The sequence below is a fragment of the Patiria miniata genome, unplaced genomic scaffold, assembly GCF_015706575.1.
Source record: "Patiria miniata isolate m_02_andy unplaced genomic scaffold, ASM1570657v1 HiC_scaffold_20, whole genome shotgun sequence".
NCBI lineage: Eukaryota > Metazoa > Echinodermata > Asteroidea > Valvatida > Asterinidae > Patiria > Patiria miniata.
The window spans coordinates 6,159,559-6,182,606 of record NW_024037059.1 but is presented as its reverse complement, the minus strand read 5'-3'; the positions used below and the strand labels follow the sequence as shown (position 1 = coordinate 6,182,606).

Sequence of the window (23,048 nt, the reverse complement as noted above, 5' to 3'; positions counted from 1 at the left end):
CAATGGTTCTCATGGCAAAACTGCAGCTGATTTCACAAACTTTACGCAGTGGTGTAAGTCCACTTGCGCCACACTTTATTGCCAAACTTGCGCAGGAATCTACAATGCGCAACATTTCAGTTACTACAATTTAACAAAAGTTTCCTAGTGCATTTAAATCAGCGACTTGTGCAACAAATTACGGCGTAACTTTGCATTTATTTTAGGTGAAGTAAGTTGTGTGGCGTAGGACACTACAATTGATTTATTTTATCTACAAATTGTGATTGTCAAGCAAGTTATTGCACTCGCAGCTTTGTTTTTGAAATAAATGGATAACTACATGTATTTTAAATACCTGCGACAGTTTTTCAAAGTGTTGCCACACAATTCCAAACAAAGTCGAACAAACCGCCACGGGCCATATTTTCAAAATGGCAGGGGGAGGTGATGCAATGCCTTTTTCATGAATGGATACAATCTGACACAAACAGCCATCATAAATGCTGTTATTATCCTATTTAAAAAGTTGCGCAGTTATGCCAAGTTTTGTGAAATTGATCGTAAGCTTATTGTGCATCCGCACAACAAGTTCGTTGCGCAAGTCCTACGCATGGCGCAAGTTACACACTGTTTTGTGAAATCGGCTGCAGTGGAGTAGGTGTGTCTGCATAAGGCAGGTAATGTACATGCTCACATGCAAACCTAGGCAGGTCCTGGGAAAAATCTAAGATATTGAATTAAAATTGCAAATAGAAGCACTGAACTAATATGTCTATGTTCTTTGCCTTTAAGCAACCACGCCATTGACGCTTTTGACATTGGATGGACATAGATTTTTCTATTTCAAGTCAGTAACGGTGTAACGGACACCTTGCATTAACTACACCGAGCCTTGGCTTTAAAACTTCAATACGTAACAAGTTTTAGTGACGACGTGTGTTCAAGTGTGTTCCTGTCACACAAAGAGGCTACAAGTTTGTGCATATTCGACCGTCAAAAGAGGATTACTTGTTCTCTGCCTAATTTCGTACACATGTGTTATCCTGTTGGCGCATGTTGTGTTTCATATATCGCCTCTTAGGCGCAGGCAAAGCAGCATTTACAGTGTATGTGTTGAGTCTCAAATGCTTGTGCCAAACAGTTGCGCGAAGAATTCATCTACGCAATCAAGCACGCATTGCGCAATGTTGAAAATGTTCCAAACATGCACGCTTGTTGCTCGAAATGTGTTTGAAATACGACGCAGCTGATGCGCGTTACGCAAGTTCACGCTCAAAATGCCGATGCATGTGGATGGTCTGTAGGAAATGACGTCATTTGAACGAGACCTATTTTGCAATCGGTGATAACCAACCAGTAAAGAACATGTTCAAACTTCTGGACTGGTTCCAACCATTCCTCTATTCAAAGAATGTAATGACTAGCAGAGAACCAGCCTATGTTTTCTTTTGGTTTTTACCACATAGTACATAAAAGTATTTCATGCAAGGAGCCCAAATTAAGAAAGGCATTGAACACAACAGTGTCTATTTTTCAGTTGTCTGCATTAATATCGGTAATTTTGGATTTTCCCAGGACCTGCCTAAGTAACACTGTACTTTTAATTTCTTGGTCTTTGACATTAGCCACGATCGTGACAGCAAAGTACGGCCAAATGCGAAATATTCCGACATTTCATCTATCGTTTTCTTTCACAAGGGGTTGACGGAGATTACGTACCATCTAAGAACTATTTCCTGCATAAATCTTAGTCCGACTGTATTTTATATATTTAAAATGAGTGTTAAAATTTCTAGCCTGCATGTTTAAGTTTCCAATATCCCTGCAAGTTTTTTATTTGAAATTTATCTGAATACTATCGTACGATGGATGCCAATTTCAAAAATATACTAATGACTCTATACACGTAGAGAATTGTGAATATTGAAAAACCGAAACAGGCAATTTTTGTGGTCTTTTTCTAGAGTTTACAGAAAATATCAAGGCCCTACATGCACATGTACCTCTTCATCATTTATCTGAATATAGTGCTACCAGTTACATATCCCAGAGATGCACGTAATAATTGTCTAAACCTGTTTTAAATTAGCAGAAAGTAAGTACTTTTTGCAAGTTCTATTTACGAGTAACTTAATCATCCGTCGTTTGTTGAACATCTACAATTTTCATCCACATCTTGGCTGATGACTCATTGGAAAATCATGATCTTTTAAGTTCAAAAACTTGGTGAGATAACATTCTTGCTGGAACTACACTTTAATCGCAAATGATGTTTCCCAATAAAGTTCTAGATGGAAGAGTTGCTGTAAATCTACAAGTAAGACTTGTTCCTTGTCACCTTAGTCAAGAACAGCATCACATCGTCATGAAACCTATGCAAATTCCCCACATCTTTACCTATATGATCTCATTTTAGATTTTTTTTTCCCTACACGGTTCAATTTAAGGGAATAACATGACATAACTAAGCAAAATGGTTATGACACCTACTTATTTTTAGGTACTTTATGTAATACTTCTGAAATGCTTTCAATGCTTTCATCAAATGAAAAATCTTTCAACTTTGAACATAAATAAATCCTTTCCGATAAGCATCTTATTTGCACATGACTTAAACTAGACATAGTTACGAGATGGTATCTCCAATCAACTACCCGTCAATTTCAGGTCGGAAGATAGGATAAACATTTTGAAAAGTACAGTTTGAAAGATATCACATGTTCGTTTACATGGATTGCATTTACACACATGCGCATTTTCCGTACATGCTGTCGTTGAGTCCTTTGTCTTCGTGAAAATTAAATTCTTTTCGACAAGTCTTACACTGTCGTAAGGACAGTTTGGACATGGAAAAACATGTGACATGGAGCTGTGATAGTCTTCAGTCTATGGCAATACCAACAATGTCCCAAAAGTTCTCCATTTCTTCTCACGCTAGAACACTATAAGCACTGGGATTTGGTCCATGGTGCTTACATGAATGCAAGTATCGCTAGCAGGCAGCAACGTCCTTACAATTTGCTTATGATGTTTAAAACAAACATATCCAGCGAAAATATATTTTAGACTTATTGCTGAGAATTTGGTTACAAATTTGAAATGAACTGTTTTGACATACATTTGGCTTGCTGGTGCAATTGACTCTTCAAAATATACCTTTAGGATTTTCTCGCTTTTCCTTTTTCTTCTGACTTTTCTAGTCATGATGAAATATGTACATGAAGAAATGAAGAACTTTTGGGACATTTTGTTTCCTACATCACATAATTTGGTTTTGTGACTTGATCAAGACATTGACTGGTCATGTTCTTTCAAACAGAAATTCAGAGAAACAAACTGAGCTCAATTAAATCACGACTGGAAATTTCCTCTGCCAGGATTTTTGCATAGATTCAAGTTTGACTTATCACTAAAGATTGGCAGATTCTTTGTATTCAATCGCTCACTTTGAAGTTTTACATGCGGGATAAAGCATTGGCACTGTGGTCTCATTGTAATCTTGTGCTGATGATTGAAAGCTGAATGGTACAGCCATAAGTGATGCAAGATTTTGCTCTGGGTAGATCACATGTACAGTCATTTGGAACAGAATATGAACAGTCTACCATGACATGGATGTACATGTACATGTACATGTATTCTAAAGCACAGCATTGTGTTGTGCTAGACTTGCCTCAGTCCGTTCTCCGTCCACATCATGTGGGTACTAATGAAACCTGTGCCTGCTGAGCCGAGTTTAGCTCAGATCATATCGATTACAATGCAGGCTACGACATGAGTCCTGTATGTTGTTTTGAGCAGAGGCATTTCGTATCAATACTGTTATTATCAGTAGCTGGTTGACCGTTTGGCTGTAAATTGCATCAGCACTATCTGCACTTAGTAAAGTCCAGACTGTAATATTTTTGTAATTTTAAATTCAATACTATTTTGGATTTTGGAGTCTGCTCAGGCAGACATCAGTGATTTGAGCTCATCACAGACTGCGGCCGACATTAGAATTACAATGCCTTGATCAAGTTTCATGTTAAAACAATGCTGCTTAACTTTCAGCAAGTTTGTTTGATTTTTTTGCCGTCAATTTCAGGAAAAACCTTGGTGATATTTTGTAGTGGCGTAGCTATAGATTTGTGGGGGAGGGAGAGACCTAACATTGATATGTTCAATTTTATCATTTTGGCCTGAATTAAAGGCAAGCCTCAGCTTTCTAGAATTTGATGCATGAGTCAACTGAACTAGATCACTTGATTTTTGTGTTTTTCGATTTTTCAAACAAAATCAGCTCCTCTAGATTGTGAGGCGCATGCTGGATGAAAACTTGACATCCACTGAGGAAACTTCTGCAAGAATCATTCATTTCAAAAATTGGCACAAGGCATTTTTGACCAACTCTTAGTATCCATAATGGACTTTTATCTTAAAAAGTCAAAGCGAAATTTAAACCTTTCCAAAATTTTAAGAAATCTCAAAATTTCTGTGCCTCATATTAATATGCAGAGTTTATTGTATTTCAAAACGACTCATTGACAAGTGTTTTTTTGGTCAAGGAATACATGCTGATCAAGTGATTGTTTTTTTCTGCAACGTACGTATAGCAAACTCAAGTGACTTTTCATCTTTATCCTGTCATCATTTTAGAGTTGTGTGAACAACTGTTATGTTTAATATTTCCACATGCTCATGCAGCTTTGGCAGGATTGGTTGACTGACGTGTGGATTTAGTGGACCACTGACTGCCTGTCTCCTATTGTGGTTGATCAACTAGCACATCAACCAATTACTGGTCCCCTCCCTCCCCCGTGGCCATTAGCTACGCCACTGTGTATTGCCATAGACTGAAGACCATCTGTACATTACTGCCTTGTTTAATGCAGACTACACCATACTCCTAAGCCATGAGATACACATTTGGGTTTAACAAGCAACACATGAGGATGTACCAGTGCATGAATTCATTCTACAAACTTCAATTAAACTTACCATGGAAGTTGTTGACAGGACTGGCTCCCCGTGTCTGATGTCACAGTTTCTGTTTAGGATACTGAGAGGCAAATTGGTACTCAATCTACCAGGCCATTCACTCTTAATTGATCGAGGGGCTCACACCCATTTTCGATTTGTCCCATGTTTAATTTGCCGCTAAGGTTTTTTCTTTTGGGGAGTTGATGAATGGGAGAAATATCTACACAATTTCTGGATGGAATTTAGCTCATTCTGCAAGCGCCAATTCTTATTTTTTTTTAATTGTGGAGTCCGTCAAGTGAGTTTTTCATCCTTGCTAGCAAGGATACTTACATGTAATTTCAAAGAATTTCACAACGTAGAAACAAACGTCTGGTTGTTTGCAACCATATTTCCCTTGGAAATGTGAAATGAAAATCTCCCTTGTTAAGTGAATCTCTGGCAGACTTGACTCCAGTTTGTACAGTATACTTTCCATCATATTTAAGGTAGTTTCTCCCAGACATGTTTTGTTTCTCCCTTCTTTGGACAAATTCAGAGCGAGTGTTTTTTGCCCCTCTATGATGTGAGTGAATGGCCTGGATACATCATCCACCCAGCAATCTAACAGCATGGTTCTCCCTCTCTGCACAGCAGGCATTTCTCTACTACAGTTTTGAAGAGTTTGGCTACCAGTTTTTGGTTTACTTTTTTACAAATATCTTTAGTTTTTGATGCAAAAACCCCTACATGTACGCATAAAGATGATGACACTTAAAAATTTGAATTTTGTTTCACAGAAATGTCCAGAAGTATCTTTAGACTTTCTTATTTTTTTCATTATAGAAATTCAGTCATATTTAGAATTTTTTGTCCTCTCAAAAACCAGGATGCGATTTTGTTAATTCAATATTTTTTTTGGTGTCAACTACTGTGAACTTCAAATTTAATTGTTTGCAGTTTACTAACTGTAAATTCCGACAGTTAAAAAGTTCCAAATACGACAAATTTAGAATGTGTGTATGCTACCAAAACCATGAATATACAATTCAGACGCGATTGTAATTTTTGAAGAAGCTTGCACCATCTTATTAAATGACTTCATTTGGTGAAAACACCTCCCTTTGAGGTGAAATGAGCAAATGCAAAACTAGAATTTCAGAGTTATACTGTGGAAATTACCAAGACAATTGTGGCCAAACAATTGTTCAAACATCATACGACACTGTCAAATATCCTAGAAAGCCCACAACAAGTAACTGATGCTGAATATTTCATTATTTTTTCGGATCACTGGCAATGATGGCTGAGAACTCTTGACATGTTTCAAGTGAGCAATGGCGGAGTTAGACACAGAAGTGTTCTCTTGAGTTGCCATTCCTGGAGTAGTGGACATGTACATCTGCTTTGTAGACAAACTAACCAATTGCCAAAGTTTAAAGGATCCTTACCATGTTGCAGTCTTCCGAGGTATCCACAATCACCCAGGGTGCAAGATTTCGAGGGGAGCTGCATACATCACCAACAGTCAATTCACAAGCCGATGCAGATAGCGGGCAACCACCAACCTGTCAGCGTCTGTGGGCAGGGGACACACGTGCACGCACCAGGAGGGCCTGCATGTGGCTGGGCTTTATTGGTTTTTATTCACAGTGCCTGATGGTAAAAGACAACAATGCAAAAATTGTTAAACTATTTTTCCAAAATAAATGTTGCAAGTATATGTATAATCAGCACTGAGGTACAACTGTGCTTGCGCTTACTATGACCAGAATTTGCATACGCTGTATTTTTTTTAAACGCCATTTTTGAATTAGGCAAAGCTTCAAGTCTGCAAAATCACCAAAATTTGCAGAATTTGTGAACTCATCAATGCAGTGTCAAAGAGAAAGAGCCAGTTTTCAAAGTTCCATGTTGCAGCTTGTGTTTTTAAAACTCCATGTAGCAGCTTGTGTTTTTAAAACTACATGTAGCAGCTTGTGATAAATATATTTATAGCCATGCTTGTTTTGCACACGTTGAATGATCTGATGGAAATGAACAGTTGCTAAATGTGATCAGCCTAAATGTCTGCAATAGCCATCTTACATTCTATCGTTCAAATCCTCTCATTTCTTAACATCAGTGCTGATTATACAGTTCAAACCAGGTGGAGGATGGGTAAAAACCTAGGAATCTATTATTTGAAGATAAGAACATTCATGTAGCAAAGTAAGAGCTCAACGCCTATCAAAATGGTTGCATATTTTTTGCACTGACCAAGACGAATGTCTTAAACTGAATGGCAATAGCATTGACAAATTGATATTTATTGGTCGAACACAACGCAAATTTGACAATTTTCAGTTACTAAACTTGATGATTTGAATGCTTGGATCATTATGAGATGCATTGCCTATGTCCGAAAAACACACACCATGCAACATGTTAAATTTCAAGCGACTTTCCATGGGACGATATTTTGCTTCAACTGTATTCACAGTGGAGTGACATCATTTACCCATCATGCACCTGGCTTGAAAACATTTACCATTCAGGCATTGAATATTGTAATAAAAATTAAATTATTGGTGTAACCAGCCCTCACATCACTCATCAATGATATTTAGTTTTTAAAGTGTGCTTTAGGTCAAATGGACAAAAACAAGTGTGAATTCATTCAGATCATTTGGAAGTCAACTGTTTCAAGCTGTATTTCAAGCTGGGAATATATCCAGTTTTTTGTAAACAAGGATCAGGAGTGGCACGTCTGCAAATTACACCCAATGGATGTTTCTGTACTTCACGTACATTCAATGCTCTCATGTCTTTCCACGCACATTTATACAATGTTCTCACAGTTTCAAAAGTTTGATTTCAGACAAAGTGTGAAATTTTTCAGATACCTAGCTTGTTCTTTATAATACATCCTTCAGGACAAAGTTCTTTGTTTTTTTTTCTTTCTTTCTTTTGCTCCAATTTTCATAGACTGTGAGGACTGGTTACAAATGAAGAATTCATTTCCAAAACGTGACATATACATTTAAAAAAAAGTGAAAATTTGAATGGTTTTGAACTTCAAAGAATAAAAATAATATAGCAGCTCTTTTTAAACTTCATTTTTTGACTTATTGATTTCTAGTTGTGTTTAAGAATATAACAGCCAACAAAATTGCTTTTCAGCAGCCAGAAGAGAGCAGGATTCTAAAAGAGAATAAAATGGTGTAAATCACGTCTTGGAAATAAACTCTTTAAATACAAAGTCCATTCTGAACAATGAGAGGTGGTGTCCAAAGGTTATTAAAGAGATAAGTAAAAGTTTAATTTGTATTTCTTCAGTTATTGTAAACTGTGCTAAAAAATGGTACAGTGCCCATAACTTCACAGGGATGCAATTTTTGTCAGAGTGTGCAGATGGTTGACTTTAAAGTCACACTTTTTCAGGCCACTTTGATTATAAAAATAATGCCCCAACCTTTCAGAGCTAAGCAATCAAAATGGACTTTGTATAGCAATTAAGATATATGAACCAAAAGTCCCACCCTCAACCCATGTATCTGTCTGTTTCAGTGGCATAGCTTTGAAGGTGTCCATGCAATGTCAAGAAGGCAACTTGAGGGACAATCAACGATGTTGATTCTGGAATTTAAGCTCAAATCACAAATGCAATTTGATTGCAAGCCAGCAGCTTATTAGTATCAGCTCTTGTGTGTACTTTTTAAACTTCAAGATAAACAGGAACTTTTTTGCCATCTTTGAGATGGGTAAATGAATACATTTATTATGTTCTGCAAGCAAAATCTTTACTTGCGCTGAAAAAAGGTGAAGCTATGCCACTGTGTTACAACCCAACCCAATTTTCTAAACTCAGTTTTCCTTAGTTGATGGCTGTCTCTGTAGCAAGTCCTTTAGCCGTAAAAGTTCTTGGCAATAAAGGTCAGAGCAGCAACACTCTGGAACACAATCCAACATTTGGAGAGCATCGGGAGATGTAGGAGTACACTTCTTGCAGGATTAGCTTGTAGCTTCTTGGAGTGCACATGTATGGTTCAGTCTGTAAAATGTTCAGACAAGATGCATATCCACAGAGTTCAAAATGAATCAGGAACACAACTAAGCAGTTCAGTCATTCATGGCTGGATGAGTCAGACAGTCTATACCATCCACCATAGTCAGTATCTCTTGTCCTGTGCAATGTTTTGAGTGATGTATCAGCAAACTTCCACATGATGAAGGCAGCAGAGCCTGATGAGATGACAGACCTGAGTCGGTGATTGGGGAGTACTTGATTCCAGCAGTCTCTTGAACAAGGCAGTCCATGGTTGACCCTATTACAGAAAGAAAAAGAAACGATGCTTTTCTTAAGTCCTGCAGTTTCATAAAATGGTTTTTCAAAAGGTCACAAACCTCTTTTCGGGTCATTCCGTGCCAATTCAACGGGCCATGGCACCATATGTCACAGATTTTGTTCAAACTTGGTGGAAAGGTTCTGTTAGTTGTTCTTAAGATGATATCAAAAGCAAAAATTCATATTGCTTTCCGTTGAGGTGTTACGGTACCACAAAGTTCAATGAACTTTGCAAAAAAAAAAGGGAAACAGACTGGCCCATAGAATAAATTGCTGACTTTCATGAAAATGTCAGATACACATGAATTTTTTTTGATAATATTAATCTTGAAGATACACTCTTTCTTAATAAAAAGCCTAGAAAATTATATCACCTGAGCCACATGGGGAAAACAATGGTAACCCGTCATTTAACCGCTGTTTATCCATAGATTTTAAGGAGAGCGATTTGCTCTCCTCAAATATTTGAGGAGAGCAATTTATAGCTCTCCTGGATTTTCTTTAAATGAAGGACTGTTTTTGGCCTATGTGTATCTCAGTATGTCTCTCTACCTAATGTTAGTTCAAAAACTAGATGAACATCCACACATAATGTCCAAATTGTAGTTGGGGGGGGGGGGGCTTTTAATACTTCCCTTGTGTTGTGTATCTCATATGGTGTCTCTTACAATTTTCCCTTTTTTTCATAAAAGTTTGAAACTGTGATTTGACATCGCTTTTGTGTGATAAACATAACAGTGATGACAATATTAAACATTGTTAACAAATTGTTAATATTTAACAATTTTGTTCAACAATTTTACTTGTTTTTCAAAACACCCCTCTACATGTAGCTGTGTTATCGTATGTCCCTCTCATGAGTCGTAAACAGCTCCTTTTACGAAGATTGACGAGCGCGTCGTGCTACTCACTGCACGATGTGGTGCAGAGCGCAGGTGTGAATTTCGGACTATGAAATACTGACTCACTGGTAGTATTGCATATTCCTATGTGAGGATTGTGACCGCTCAACCAATAAAACGGTTTAAACATGTTTAAGGCACCGGATTTCACAGAAATCCAAATTTCATGTGACACTCCAAAAGTTTTTAAGACCAGCCAGCTGGTCTTTATCAACCACAAGCTGATTTACCCGATCATAGATCGGGTAGGGCGTATTTGTGTTGGGGTTGAAAATGTGGGGAGTTAAATGTACAATGTAATTGGGGGACTTAGTTGAGAAGACATGCAGTTATAGAAAAGCAATTTCTGTGGTGCGATCTCAGGCAATTTCTGACCACTATTATAGTAAAAACCAATTGTTTTGAGCAAAAGATTAACTTTTGAACATCATTTTCGAGTTTGGAGTCATTGAATCAGCTATTCTGAGTAATAGAATAATTACAGTAGGCTACAATTTTTATTCGGGGGAAAAAAGTAGTGGGGGGGGGGGGGGGGGGGGGGGAGACCAAACTATATCCCGCTTTAAGATGTTGGGGTGGGGGTCCCCGTCCCTCACCGATTGACGCCTATGATAATTATGTACCATGGCATGTACATGTATAACTGTCTGTAAATTTTCCGGTTGGTCTGTTAATTAAGTTGGCATTTTGTACAGTTTTGACAATAAATCATAATGCAATAAAACGTGAACGTGTCAAGTTGCAATAGAAATGTTGAATGTTATACCATAAAACTACAAAGTCTGAATCATGGAGGAAGGTCATAATTAAGTTACAGTATTGGACTCTTCAACAAACGTAAACTTGATACTTTTTACAATTTGGAGACCTGCGTGGAAAACTCAATTCAACTTTTATATAAGTTGGCCTTTCAACCACAACATAAGCAAGACCAAACAGCCAACGACGTCCACCAATGGATATTATTATTTATGCAACGTAGTTCAAAGATCGCGATATTTGAAGAAATGCATCGATCCTTCGTTGATCCCAAAACAGGCCCCCGAAATTATAGCGCGGCACTGAATTATACGTGGCGGGCAGCGAACATCACAAAAACGTGGCTCAGCCTTGATGGAAGCAACAGCACTCTATCCATAGAGCTTGCTCTATGCTCTCATGCACGTCTCAATGCTTGTGTTTCAAATATCGAGCACCGTAGACCCAACCTCGTTTCCAGGGTGTGGAGCAAGCTGCAGTACGCGTTGCCATCGACGGTTTTACGCATAGCCGGGAAGTACTATACGCAGTGTAGACTTTCGATTGGTCAGACCGCGCAAGGCATACTAATGTGTAGTCCTTCTGAGTATTAGTTGCACTCGGCGCAGGGGCGGCAAGCAAAGCACAGGGAAGAATAGGGACACTTGGTGGCCATGCACCATGGAGAAAAAATATTTTGCCAGGGTCACCCCATGCTACCGTTTGGTGAATACTCGCTTGCACGCACACCAGAGCTACGTGTATGTTGAACAGAGCGGATCGCGTGCGTTCGGCGCAGTGTTCTAGCCAGGCATCAAATAGCACTAGCACCCGCTACGCTTTCGGAAATAAGCGCTACGCTTAAATCTCGCCGCTACGCTACCGCTACGCTATAAATTTTGGTAGCGAAAAAAAAATATCTGCTGTTTGTTCGTATACAAGCGCAGCGACTGTGAGCATTGCGCACTGGCCGTACGACACAGCGAAAAATAAACAACGATCCCACCGCACGTACCCCGTATGATACCCCTACCGTGATGCTGCGCCACACGCATTCGCTATGATAGCAATAAGCACGTGCTGTTTTGTGCTGCGTAGATACAGCGCTCCGTACGGACGTACGTGGACCACACCATTTTGCGCTATCAGGTGTGCTTTCCTAAGGTCAATATTTACAAACATTTCAACTGTTTTAAAATTATAAATAATACTTTTTATCAAGTCCGAAACATATAACTGTTTGAAAATAAGTCCTTCAACGTCGGAACATAATTTTTGTAAAGGATTTATTCGAGAAACGATGTCCAAAGAAAGGTTAAGCACCCCTACGATATCAATGGATCCGTCCCCAAAGATGGCCGCACGTGAAGATTTCTTCTCGAAGAATGTCGCTGTCGAAAATTTGGATTTTTGACTACACTACTCGTTGCTGATAATAACAGTTCAATAAGTTTGGTAGTAACGGATCTGTTTGTTCTTAGGACAAAACCAATCAGCAAGTATTGCAACAAAACAAGTTTTTTTAGCGCTCCACGAATGCGTAGCTTTCTCAAATGCTGAGGGAAATTTGGTCGCGTAGTTCGCCGGCGTAGCCGGTGTGGGCTGGCCCGCGCCGCGCCCGCACGCCGGGCCGGCCGCGGCCGGGATAGGAAGCAATTCCCGGTGATTATTTCTCATCGTCATTATCTACAATTATATTTTTTAACATAACAAAAATGAGATTTCTCCTTCACATTGTGTTGTAGCATATTGAAATTGCAATCGCCGACGACTTTTTATGTCTGAGACCTCCATGGTTTTTCAATTTCTCTCCCTGCCGATCGGATGGTTTTATTTACAAATTTAAAATCGGAACTACTGCTACTACGGCAGCGCTACACAACACAAGGCTTCTTGAAATATGAAATGTTCATGCGATTTGTTCTCACACTTAACATTGACAAAGTAAATCCCAATTTTTTATAAAACATTGAGGAACTACTAAAAATGGTTAAACATCAGAAAGCATCCATCTTGGAACAACTTATACATTGTAAACGTAATCTAAAATTTGAAAACAGAAGAAACTTTACAGGAGCAAAAGTATTAATCATTGAAACAAATAAAACAAAATTTCTTATAATTTTAAACACTTCTGCAAAAAAAACTCAGGGGAAAGTGGCAGGGAATCGCCTCAGATTGCACCACAGAGCATCTAGAGTCCAAAATTTTTCGGGGCCCTTAAGCAGGCCCCGGACCCCACGCCGTAAGGGCTCCGCGCTCGCATTAGTCGCCGAACCAAAATTACCCCTACGCTATAATTTCACCCTGGCTAGAACACTGGTTCGGCGGCGGCGGAAAATAAAATAAAAACAGAAAATAAAATCAATGCTTAAGCGCGGGGGAAAAAGCGGGGGGAAATCTGGACCATCAGAAGAAAAAAAGCAGAAAACAAAATGTGGCACGCTGAACAAAAAAGCGGAAATCTGCTAAATAGCGGAGATTTCACACCCCTGATTGACGATGAGAAATAAACACCGGGAATCGCTGCCGGCAAGTTAGCGCATGGCCCGGCAGCATGTGCCAACGAATGACAACAGATGCTGATTTGTTTTGTCCGAATAAATAAGTCCTTTTTTACAACAAAGCTTATCAAATTGTTGTGATTACTAACGAGTAGTAACATCAAAAAATCAAGTGTACGATCGTACTTTCTTGCAGCTAGCACGATGCATGGGCGAATCCATTAATTTCGTAAGGGGTGATTTAGTGCCAGTTTTGCGTTTAACGTCGTTTCTTGAATACATTTCCAGAAAAAAATATATATTGTGACGTAGAACAACTGACTATCGTATAAAGAAATGTTTCGGACTCCATAAAAAGTATTAGTTGTCTTTTCTTCTGCGGAAATATCGATAATTATTGTTCCCAAGACGGTACACCACTTTATTACCCAAAATGGTTTGGTCCGATCATACAGCGTGCGTGTTGCATGCATGACCGGGGCACGCATGCAATCACATCAGATTCCAACGAAAGGGGTCCTACTAAAGCGCGTCAACAAGCGTCAACAAGCGTCAACAAGCCTCAACTTTATATGGTAAAAAAGGCAATAAAGAACATCTTCTGCAAATCAATTAAAGTTAAAATTATTTTAAAACTTGGTTTTTTGAACACGAAATGTACGGCGAAATTGTCGATAAAAGTTGGCCACCATCTTGTTTATGTGTAGCTAGCCGTACTACGCATGCATGAAGTGTACAGAGCCATACTACGCATGCGCGAAGTCTACAGCGCCATCCAAACAAGATGGCGGCCAACTTTTATCGACAAATTCGTCGTACATTTCGCGTTCAAAAAACCAAGTTTTAAAATAATTTTAACTTTAATTGATATGCAGAAGATGTTCTTTATTACTTTTTCTACCATATAATTAAAGCTGTTTTTAATGTCCAAAAGCCTCTACAAAATTTGTTGATGCTCGTTGATGACCGTTGAGGCTTGTTGACGCGCTTTAGTAGTACCGAACGAAAGAGTTCGCTCACGCACGGCCCGCCGGCCGGCCAGCGCAGCAGTGTATACCGTCAACGCTCGGTAGCGAACCTCAGTATCTTTTCGTGGGATGTGCTTCCACTGTTCGTTTAAAAAAATGATTTGCCTCAGGTAACAATTGATAATTCGTTTCAGCAACAGATCTTATTTTAAACCAGTAGTGAGAAAACCTTGGGTATTTTTTTTGTCACGGAAAATGTGAAGCATATCGATAGCATATCGGTTAACTTCAAGCATATCGGATTTTTTTCGAAGCGTTTAGGCCCGATATCCTAGTGTATGCCTGGCTAGAAGCCTGCTTATAAGTTATATGTCGTATGTACGACTAATATCATCGACAGGGTACGACATACATTGTATATGTCGACAGGGTATGACATATCAAACATATGACATAATGTTGACAGGTGTCGGTACATATACATAGCTGCCAACTTTTCAAAATCCCAATTAGTAATCAACCCGCGCGGTCATTTTCAACTGCTCCTAATCCTATTATCAAAAGTGTATGTACCAGCTTTACCAACATCGAGTACAGGTACATGGTTTACATGTGCATACCATTCTTGTTGTGAAGAATAATGTACTGTAGGCCAAAAGATAATAAAAAAAAAAAAAAATGATAATATATTTTTTAAAATTAATTTTGCTTTACTGTCTGTGCATGTTCGTTGAAGTCAAATAAATAATAACAATAATTACATGTGCGCATTTTTTTTTTGAAATGCATGCTATCGATGTTGAGTTTCGAGCTCGTATCGTGTTTTTACACACAATGATTTAGGGCCACCGTATGCAATAGAAATATCCTGCCAACATACCTTGCAAACGCATGCTGATCTATCTTTTCTGGACGTTGTGATAAACTCAAACTTTATTACCAATTATTCCAACCATACTCTTATTTTAAATTCCATGATTAAAATCTCGCACTGATGGGTCTCATCCCGGCAATAAGCGACCAAATGTGCTCACGATCGTCATTGAAAAGTACTCACACATACAGAACAGTACACACACCCAACCACCCATCCACAAGATGCACACAAATGGCACACCCTTGAAAAATATTTTTAGTCTGGTCCTCAAATACTCCAATGCGCACACTGCAATGATGTCTATCAGGTGCTTGACTGCATTGCTTATTAGACTTGTCACCGGTCCATCCTTTATCCCATCATTTCGCCAGAAACGATACTTTACAAGTATTTTTTTTTTGTTAGGGAGAAAATGGGAAATTCGTAATGTTTAAGTGGCAAATCGTATTTTCGTAATTAAACAAACAATTCGTAATCATTACGAAAAAATCGTAACAGTTGGCAGCTATGCATATATGTCGTGCATAAGTCGAGTCGACAGGGTACGATATATGTCGCTTACGACAAAGTCGTATATAAGTACGACTTAATATCTCGTGTGTACAAAATATGAATTGTAACTCGTATCATCTACTTGTTTGTCGATTATGTCTTACATACAACACATCTTGTGAGAACGAATTGTACCTCGTGCGATTTACATCTACGACATACATGTACATGTACATGTCGTACGTATGTTGTAGGTACGACATACGATTCATGCATACGCATTAAAATACATGTGTCGTACGTATGTGATGTAATTTGCACATGGTACGAATTCAGGGAGAGTTTTTTTTTCACCATGTACCTGACAGTTTCATATATTTCCATCCCAAAGTCAATAGCTCGTTTCTTGCAGTAATTCATACGGGTGCCTATAGATACGAGTTAACCTGCATTCGATTAAATGGGTACGATTTGACGTGGGTCTGAGTTGACCTGTTCCCTACATTCACTGTCATAGCACGGGCAGGTAGCGGTCTGATAATGTACGCTGTTGCACCGACAAAACGTCGGCAGACTGTCTTGAACTCTCCTATTCGCAATACATTGGAAATAGTATCATTTTGAACAATTGTTCACTCAATATAGCGGCATATTTCATTTGTTTGTAATGGGATTGAAATACCTGGACATACCATGGTTTGAGTGAACATACATGTACATGTACGTGGTGTATACAGTAATTTGCGGGATCATGATTATGTATGTCGCGGGTCAAAGTTTACGGGCTTTGATTGGGTATCGTGTAATATATGCGCATCAGAAATTTTCGGCCGATTTCGGTCGAAACTATAAAGAAACACATAAGGAATTCGCCACGGTTGCGTCAAGGCTATCTTGCGCCTCGACTTACTGTACGGCTGTTTGCGGAAGTGTGTGTGGGACGTACGTACATGCACACAAAGCACACGCAAGGGTCGTTGAGGCTAACGGCAGGGGTTGCCCTTAACTTTTTTTTTTGACTGGCCAGCCGGACCAGTTGGCTAGAATTTTGACTGGTCCGCCAGGTTTTTGACTGGTCCGTCTTATACAGCGTGTACCCACCAGTTAATCAGTTTCACATAAGTCATAATTAGACTATAGTCAACACCCATGTCATCATGGCACCTGAGCAATAGAGGTCTATTTTCTTCCTTCATGACCTGAGGCCGCAAATAAAAAATATAGTTCTGCCTCAGATTACATGCCTTTCAAAAATAGGGTCGGTTGGTCGGATTTTGGTTTTTTGTGGGCACATTTTTTTTATGCAGATTGAATGGGGTATTCAATTAGGCCTCAGTATGCGAAGTTTTAGCCTGATTTATTTTCATTGCACTACGAAAGCTATACACAAAATGATGGCCACAAAAAGTGAATAAAACCTACCTTAATTAGGCCAAAAAAAATAGTTCTGCTTCCGATTACATGCCTTTCAAAAATAAGGTTGGTCGGTCAGAAATTCTTTTTTTTTGCCAATTTTTTTTATGCAGATCGAATGGGGTATTCAATTATAATAATGCGAAGTTATAGACTGATTTCCATTGCACTACGAAAGCTATACACGAAATGGCAACAAAAAGTGAATAAAACCTACCTTTAATTATTGTCCATATATTTACGTTCGATAATTTCAAAAAATAATGGAAAATTCAGGTCGTTCGCACCATATGCTTAACGCTAGTCAAAACACGGGGATCGAGCTGGCCAAAAAATAGGGTCGGTCGGGTAACCGGAAGCAGAACTATTCTTTTTTTTGGCCTAAGGTCGAACCCTGCTAGTAAAGTACAACTATGCGGTAGCAGGAACAAGCTCGTATGGGAACAAGCTGATAGCCTTGGTCAAGGCTAGTAGTTGTACTGTCTGGGGATTAATTGATCCACTTTTCAAATTAAAATACTTGAGATTTAAGGGCAAAACTTGAAGGCTTCAAAAGCTGACAAATAACGTATTTGTAACACGAGGGGGTATATAGAGGCTCCCCCCCCCCACAATTTGGACATAATGTGTGGATGTACATGTACATGCAGTTTTTGGACCAACATTAGGTAGAGAGGCATACTGAGATACACAAAAAGCCCAAAAAAGAGGTCCATTTATGCTTCTGAGATGAAGTGGGGTCAGTCAAAATAGCCTGCACATGCACAATGTGTGTCTAACACACATTGTCGCTCAATTTGGGGGTGTTTTTGCAGCTTTGATTTTTCATGAAAATGTCAGATACACATGAATTTTTTCGATAATATTAATCTTGAAGATGAACTCTTTCTTAATAAAAAGCCTAGAAAACTATATCACCTGAGCCACATGGGGATTTCTCCCCTTGTTTTGGGCAAATTTTAAGGCGGATTTCTGGCTGGGGCCATATTGAGGGTCACCCAGATCAGGGAAGACAGCTACAATTGCTCTTTCTTTTACATAAATGTCAATATAGTAGTCAGAGATTACATTAACATTGAAATTAAACAAAGTTAATGCAAAGTTCCAAGATTAGGGGCCTTCAAAATTTGAAAAAAATGCATGTGACGCATCATGACGGATCATTTTTGACCCCCCGTAAAATTAAGGTGTGAGGCATGATGGGTATTATTTCCCTATATTCCTGCTCTACTACAGTAGTTGTACCCATGTCTCTAAATTCAGCTTCCAATTCACTTTCAATCTCAAGATATCTGTCCTTAAAGTCAGCGATTTATTCTATGGGCCAGTCAGTTCCCTTTTTTTTGGCAAAGTTCATTGAACTTTGTGCTACCGTAACACCTCAATGGAAAGCAATATGAATTTTTGCTTTCGATATCATCTATAGAACAACTAACAGAACCTTTCCACCAAGTTTGAACAAAATCTGTGACATATGGTGCCATGGCCCGTTGAATTGGCATGGAATGACCCTTTCAGGAGTTGTGAACTATTGTGTCCCCTATCCAAGACGTGACTTTTATACGAATATTTGCTCACAAATGGCAATAAGAGAGCGATTACACCCAATTATGATCTCATCATAAGCAGTTTTTAATTTTAAATGTTTTTCCCCAAAAAATTATGGAGTCGATTCCAAGTGGAATCGTCATTCCCAGACGGAATTGGAATCAATTACAAAAATGCTGGACTCGTCCAACTCATCCTATCCCCAACTCGTGATAATTTTGTTGTTTGGCAAATTTACTATTCAAGTCAAACATGTGTCAGCATGTAATTCAAATATCTGCAAATATTTCCTTTTTCAAATCGTGGAAGTTGTCTGAAGGGCTTTATAGCTTTATGTAAACTGTAACTTTGCAAGTGTCATTAGTCGCATTAAAATGCACACAAACATGAACTCTGTCTTGGTTTTCCATGTACTAAAAGTAGCCTGGTTCCATTTTGAAAATTCTCCACAAATAATATTCTAAACCGATGCATGCCCCTACTGGTGATAAATGTGTTGTTTGGCAAATCTACATGTACTATTCCAGTCAAAAATGTTTCATTCAAATATCTGCAAATATGTGTACTTTGTAAAGTAGGCATCCAAATCAGAATTGCTATTTAAGTGGTTTTCTTACCTCTGGGTTTTCATCAGTCTCTTACACTGCATATTCCATCTGGTCCATCGATCAAAACGAATCACAGCTAAGTCTGTTCCTCATTTGACATGTTCACGACATGTGTGGTTGTGGATGGAGCCAAAAACACTGAAGGAAATGGTCAAGTCCTTGAAGCTTACAGATGTCACAAGCGTTGTCACTAACATAATAATCCATGGTAGCGCATTCTGTAGCAAGTTAGTGCTTTGCTGGACTCCTGTCAGGTGAACAGCCTTGTCATAGTACACACAGGAAAACTTCATACAGCAAAAATGTTTGAACACACTGACGCTGCATGCAGAGGTGAACATGACCACTTGTTGATGAATCACTGGTGGGAAGTATCTCATGAGGTCTTGGACTATGCATGCTCACACACGAAGGCTTGTTGGCTCCATGACTTGCTGAAGATGTGAGGATGTAATGATATTGTATTCACCTTCCTTTTTTAGTATGAAAAACAGGCTGGTATACTGAAAGAGACATGGAGAAAATACTTCATTAATTATCCAATAAAATATTTCATGCTTCACAATGGGCAGTGCAGAAGATAAAAATACGGTAGGACACCAAACACTTGCCAACCATTTACCATACTGTACTTTTGCAAGCCACAATGGACATACATCAGTGAAATTTGTTCTGCAATGGCATTCTCAAGGCATGTGATGAATCAACATCAATTGCGAGGGTTTAATTGTGGCCAGATGTATTTGGCACCGAATTTAACTCTACAGTACGTCACGGATCCTACACACAAGGATAAACGACTGGTGGCAAATACCATGAAAACTTTTCAACAAAGACCACTGTGCGCGGTGGCTTTCAGATTTGCAAGGCTCTGCGCTTGATCTGGCCTCGAAGTCTGTCAAGCCAGCAAATTATATTTTTGAATACTCATGAGTCTACGTTTTCGGTCTTTATTATTGAATTCTGATAAGTGATAACTACATAACCATGGAAATGCGGAACAAATGTCTTTAGCTTTAAGATGAACAATGAAATGTTTTGTTTCATCGGTTCGGCATCACATCTCTCTAAAACTTTTTAATAAAAGCTTCATTAAAAACGAAATTTGGGTAAATGGTGTTCTCCTCGAAATTTGACGTTTATTTCCCGGGTAAATACTTTATCTATGACGACAAAAACTGCACAATACCATCTGGAATTTGGGAGAAATTTGACAAGTACAATATAATCACAGACCAGAACTCAAGAAAGTTATCCACTAGCACTGAGTAATACAATGAAATCATTCCATTGTGGAAGACAGTACAAATCTTCTAAACAGAAGATTAAACAGAAAAAAAAACATAAACGACATGCCTGTCTCCGTAATGTCACATTCACATATCACTTGTAGGGCTGAGCAGAAAATGTACATTGTACAGAGTACAGTTTTTAAATCCACTTTTTTCCATAAGAAAATGTTACCTACTGATATTTCAGAATTAAATCTGGACACTCCTCATTTACAAAACGCACCAGTTGCAAAGTCTCTCCATTATTTCTTTTTTTGAAATATCAAGGCAATGTTGAGGGATGACAATTATAATGCAAACAGAAACAAATCACTTAAAAAATTGTCTGCACAGTTTCAGCTCCTACAGCATGCATCCAGCACATGAGAATACCAATGCAGGCCTGTGATTGGCTGTAAGTTTTCCTTAATTTGCATATGCAAATCTGTACTTCAGGGTTACCTTATATGGTAATGAAATTCAATGTTTTGGGCTCTGGGCTGACTGACTACCCTCCCATTGGCTACTGGTGTTTGTATCAAAAACAGAGTTTTAGGATGAATGCAGGCTTGGCAACCTGGACAATGGGTAGAAGGTGCAAGTTGCTGCTTAGTCTGAGGCATTTTATCACACACTGTTGCCAAAAAGACTTAATCCAATGAAAAGAAAAGGAGAAAACAATCTTTTCGTTGGGGACAGGGCTAGGGAGGAGAGGTTGCTCTGTTGTGCATGCACCTCCCAACCCCCCTTTCCCTCCCCCTTAAAAAAACGGAAAAAAGTTCGGAATTTTTTTAGTGTAATTTTGGTCACTTGGCTATCTGCTGTAACGTGGAAAAAAAATCCACTTCTAAGACTCCTAAATAAAATAGTCCCATAAATGTGACGGTAATACTGGACTACCTCCGTATTAACCGTCACAAATCCACATGTGGTAAATTGGACGGAGAGTCCGTTGCTAAGGGAGTCAAATATCCATTCGAAATCACAATTGTTTTGTCACTTTATACTCACACAATGCCGTCTACAAGTTAAACTGCTTAATATCAACAAAATATTAAATTCGGCACCTTCAGAAGTCTAGTTATCTTGTAATTTCGAGTTGAATTCGGAAGACTTTTACAGCCATTGTTCACGAAAGCGTCGTGTTGCATGACGTCATGGGTTGTGATAAATCGCACCCTCACTAGCTTGCATCAAATTTTGACAATGTGCATTTGTACGGCTGTTGCCTGTCATTCAGTTTTGGTCAAAAGTGCGCCCGCATACATGCACTCTCCGTCCAATTTACCCCATGTGGATTTGTGACGGTTAATACGGAGGTAGTCCAGTATTACCGTCACATATATGGGAATAAACATGCTGAATAAAATAGCTAGCAATGTTGAAAACCAACATGAATGTCATGGAAAGAGGGCAGGTTTCTAATTTTTTGAACGGAACATTTAGAGCAAAATGGTGACGAAGATTAATCAGGCAATTCAAGAATGTCTATTTTTTTTAGAAATTTCACATGGAAATTTTTGCAGCCAAAAAATTCCCAAAATGGTGAACTGTTAAAAATTATACAAACTAACTGGAAATTATAAGAAAGCCGAAATTGATTTTCAGTGTTTTCATAACCAAGTAAATGTGCTTCAAAATCAAGAGTAAGGTCCCCCTCCGGTTTTCCTCCCTCCCCGCCCCCTCCCAAATGTAAATTCGCCACACGTTTTCCGAGTATCTTCGCCACGTAATTTTATAACACTCACAAGTTCCCTTAAATGCAGGACTTATCAGCCGGAATTTCACCTCAAATTGTCCCCAAGGCTTCTCTGTTCATCAAGGGACCATGTGACACAAGAAAATTGGCTAAACCTTGGCAAAAACCTCATTTAAAAAACGATAAACTCACCTATCACTTGTCGAAAAATCCGCACGTGCAAGGTAGCCATGTTTGATGTGGGCGAATTCTCCGTTTTTCAATGAGCCAATCGCAGGGCGCCGTCATATGCAGACATGCATTATTCATAAGTCGGGAGCCCGGTGTCCTATCCGAGGGTATTAAATTTTATTTTCGCACTAAATAAAATCAGTAATGTAAATAAGCTTTTTTTTGTGATGAGGATAAAAAGAATAGGTTCCCAATCATACGATTGCTTAGCACTCAAGATCCGCGGTTTGACTGGTTATTTGAAATTGGGGTGTCTGGCTATCTGCCCTGAGAAGTTTTTGACAAGTTGGGGGGGGGGGAGTGGGGAGAATCACTAATATTAACAAGAAATGGAATTTTAAATCACAAACCCAACCAAGGAAAATACCATCTCCCGATCCAACCCTTCCCCCAACCTCCTCACAAAAGTGTGTCCCGCCCATGGAGTCACTAATGTAAGTTTTCTTTGTCATCACAAATAATCCATGTAATAAGGAACTCACACAGACGATTAATAGCATGCACAGTACGTTTTAATAGACAAAGCATTTGCAAATAAGGCTAATTA

The 23,048-nt window shown here is 38.8% G+C and overlaps 1 long non-coding RNA gene across 1 annotated transcript; it reads right to left on the bottom strand.

The window, feature by feature from the left end:
- Positions 1–3,917: 3,917 nt before the first annotated feature.
- LOC119728199 lies at positions 3,918–22,513 on the bottom strand. Its single transcript, XR_005271017.1, has 3 exons — positions 22,463–22,513; positions 19,310–19,803; positions 3,918–9,230 (listed from the first exon to the last, which is right to left on the bottom strand). It is a non-coding gene; the product is annotated as an uncharacterized LOC119728199 (long non-coding RNA).
- Between the last annotated feature and the right edge of the window lie 535 nt (positions 22,514–23,048).